Genomic DNA, 4125 nt, shown 5'->3' on the forward strand with positions numbered 1-4125 from the left:
ACCTAGGGTAACACTTTAGTAGCTTTTGTAAGATATGTACCTTGGCTATTGAAACATTTTAAGAAGCTATTATAACACTTTAATAAACTACTCTAACATTTTACAAGAAACAAAATGAAAAATTACTATTTAAAAGTATGAAACGACAACCACAATATTCTTAACTAAACAAACTAATTCACGTTCTTTATATTACATTAGCATAATATTATAAACTTAAAAAATAATACTAGAAGCTACTGCTCATCAACTTATGCTTGGATTTGCTTCACTTTCTCATCAAATTCAACATCAAGGCTTTCCCTTATTTGTCTATGTCCCCGTCTTTTATGTTCCTTGAAAAATATATTCGCTTAGCTATATATAATATGAATTCCGGTAATCCACAAACTAAAAAAAGATAACTAATTTCTAATAATTAACAGCAAACTGTAGTACAACATTAATCCACAAACTAAAAAAGATAACTTATTATCTTTTTAAACCCTCGCTCTTCAAACGCCTCACAATATGGGAAGAAATGAGCCCACCTGCTCCAGTGATGGAAATTCTGAGTTTCTCAAATAGCCAGTAAAGTTCCCTCTCAAGGCTCTCGTAGATGTATGCTCCATAATTGTTTTTCTCAGTGCTGCCCATACTGTAAATGCAGCATAGAAATATTGTTTGTACGAAGATATCAACCAAAAGATTTGTGATTGATTAACAATTGAAAAGAACTATAATACTTAAAGGTAACAACTTTTAATAGTTTTGAAAAAGAACATTACATACCTCATCTTTTAATAGTTTTGAAAAAGAACATTACATACCTCATCTAATTTGGACTATTTAATTTATCAAATTCCTTTGCAATTCTCAAGGCTTTAGCAGAAGATATGTTTTGCGCCTGTTTACCAGAAAATTATAACCATCTCCAATTTCAATATGAAGTCATCAAGTCAAGAAAAAAAGAACAGATTATTGTCAAATGCAGAAACTCACCAATGAATCATCGAGATTTCCTTTTTCCACTCCAGGAAATCGACCAACATTAGTGGTGGATTTAAATTTCAACGATTAAAATCACAAAACAAAAGAAAGTAAATTTTTGAGGTACGCAGAAAATATAGAACAAGACAGATCAATTAATGCAAATACGTCGATACAATTTCGAAAGAAGGCACTGCATTTAAAGTTAAGTTAAACACTAGCTTCACATATTACCCCCGTCGGTAGGATAAAGGATGGAAGTATCACATGGAACGATAAAATCAGAATCCACCTTGACCTTTGCTAACCGTGCCTCAGCAGACATAGCTCCATTTGCTGAAACATTATAAACACTGAATTGTTTATCTATTTAACAAAAAAGAACAAGAAAATGAGCATATGCCGACAAAAGTTTCATGCTAAAAAGATCCCTATGCAGAACAGGTTTTGGGATGAACATAGCAAACAACTATAATCTTGACATAATAATTTATGGCAAATGTCACTATGGACAAATTCATTAATTACTCGATTTTATGTAGATACATAAATAATATTTTTTTCTTCCAACTCTGATCTTCCAGTATTCACTGATAGTAAACTTCTGAGCTTATAGTTATCGCATGATGGAAAAGAAAATCAGCAAAGATATGCAGCATTCTTTGATTATTATTGTTGCATATGACCTTGCCAAAACATTGCAATTCGGTGAAACCAGGCATGGTAATCTTGGTTGATAGGTATTATAGGACAGAAATAAATGCAACTAGTTAATAATTTAATCTACAATTGTAAGCTTATGGTTATTATTGGATATCTTGTCTAAGAGGTACAGCAGGGGGTGAATATCTTACAACAGTGAAGTTATGTAAGTTTTTTAGTTTCTATATCACCAGTTTTTAGTTGCTTCATACAAGGCCCTGAAACAGGGACAGAAATGCAAGCACCAGCTCATAGACCTGCTTATTGACCGTCTGAACCACTCATCCTGCTTCACTTTTCTTAAATTTGAGTGGCCCTGATTCTCACTCGCACACACGTGCCCCTGAATCTACGCACACATGGCCATAATTCTGATACAGATATGACCCTAATGTAACTTGCACTCTGCTATATCAGATATCACCCTTAATTTAATCCTGAGGTGCGTTTAGAAATTTCACCACCTTTTTAAGATTACTTTAGAAGCAGAAAACTCAAAAACAGTGTCAACAACTTCAATCATACTACAATTAGGATCTTTATTTACACCTACTGCTCTCATATTCATCCCTCATATACTATCTTTTATCTTTTCACATATGTTTAATTATTTGGCAATGGAATGTAAGGTCCAACTGGAAATATAAGTCACTTTCTTACACATACTCCGGGTATAAAATATTTTACTATTTACAACTAAATGGTTAAAAGATATGAACTTTTCCATTTTACTAAAGCCTAAACAGCTAGCTAACAAAATAAGCAAACTCGATAAGTAAACTTTACCTAAATTTTGGTATCCGGTAACTTCCATGCTCAGAGTACAACTCACTCAACAATATTTGTGCATTCTGATCGTTTGAAATGGTTGGCTATTTACTCGTATGGGGTTCCATGTCAAATCTCTTCCACCTGTGCCTGCTAGAATCAGACTAAGAGTCTTGGAAAATTTTAACATTCAACCATTTTAACAATCAAATAATTATCCACAAGACTGCAAGAACTAGCTTGGGTACCATATCTAGGAGTTCTTCATCTAAACCATACACATCATAGCACCTTGACTCTTTCTCACTGACACCAAGAGTCAGTGAACTTTGTTATTTAAAAATTGAACTTTGTAAATCAGGAACAAGTCTCCTTGTCAGGAGTGGTACTTTTACTAGATTTTTCTAATTCTCACATGTAAGATGGATTTCAAATTTTTTAATAATTTTTTATATGACTAAAATTGATATATCTTAACATCCGTACGGTTGGATCATTGAAAAAAGCATTTCAAAAATTAATCTTGTAAATTAGGAACGAGTCTCATTGTTAGGAGTGGTATTTTTACTAGATTTTTCTAATCTTGACATGCAAGATGAATTTCAAATTTTTTAATAATTTTTTCATATGACTAAAATTGATATATCTTAACATGCGTACGGTTGGATCGTCAAAAAAATTATTTCAAAAATTAATCTTATAAATCAGGAACGAGTCTCGTTGTCGGGAGGGGTAATTTTACTAGATTTTTCTAATCCTGACATGCAAGATGAATTTCAATTTTTTTAATAATTTTTTAATATGACTATAATTGATATATCTTAACATTTATACGGTTGGATCGTCGAAAAAATTATTTTAAAAATTAATCTTATAAATCAGGAACAAGTTTCGTTGTCGGAAACGGTACTTTTACTAGATTTTTCTAATCCTGATATGCAAGATGAATTTCAACTTTTTTTAATAATTTTTTAACATGACTAAAATTGATATCTCTTAACATCCGTACGGTTGGATCGTCGAAAAAATTATTTTAAAAAGTAATCTTATAAATCAAGAACGAGTTTCGTTGTCGGAAGCGGTACTTTTACTAGATTTTTCTAATCCTGATATGCAAGATGGATTTCAATTTTTTTAATAATTTTTTCATATTACTAAAATTGATATATCTTAACATCCGTACGGTTGGATCGTCGAAAAAATTATTTCAAAAATTAATCTTATAAATCAGGAACGAGTCTCATTGTCGGGAGGGGTAATTTTACTAGACTTTTCTAAACCTGACATGCAATATGAATTTTAAATTTTTTAATAATTTTTTCATATGACTAAAATTGATATATCTTAACATCCATACGGTTGGATCGTCGAAAAAATTATTTCAAAAAATTAATCTTATAAATCAGGAACGTGTCTCATTTTCGGGAGGGGTAATTTTACTAGACTTTTCTAATCCTGACATGCAATATGAATGTTAAATTTTTTAATATTTTTTTCATATGACTATAATTGATATATCTTAACATCCGTACGGTTGGATCTTCGAAAAAATCATTTTAAAATTGAACTTTGTAAATCAGGAACAAGTCTCGTTGTCGGGAGTGGTACTTTTACTAGATTTTTCTAATTCTGACATGTAAGATGGATTTCAAATTTTTTAATAATTTTTTCATATGACTAAAATTG

At 31.1% G+C, this 4125-nt stretch overlaps 1 long non-coding RNA gene across 1 annotated transcript; it reads right to left on the bottom strand.

Moving 5' to 3' along the window:
- Positions 1–441: 441 nt before the first annotated feature.
- On the bottom strand, positions 442–2598 carry LOC141705821 (uncharacterized). Its single transcript, XR_012568487.1, has 4 exons — positions 2458–2598; positions 982–1305; positions 810–886; positions 442–637 (listed from the first exon to the last, which is right to left on the bottom strand). It is a non-coding gene; the product is annotated as an uncharacterized LOC141705821 (long non-coding RNA).
- Between the last annotated feature and the right edge of the window lie 1527 nt (positions 2599–4125).

This window comes from Apium graveolens, chromosome 2 (genome assembly GCF_009905375.1).
Source record: "Apium graveolens cultivar Ventura chromosome 2, ASM990537v1, whole genome shotgun sequence".
NCBI classification, from domain to species: domain Eukaryota; kingdom Viridiplantae; phylum Streptophyta; class Magnoliopsida; order Apiales; family Apiaceae; genus Apium; species Apium graveolens.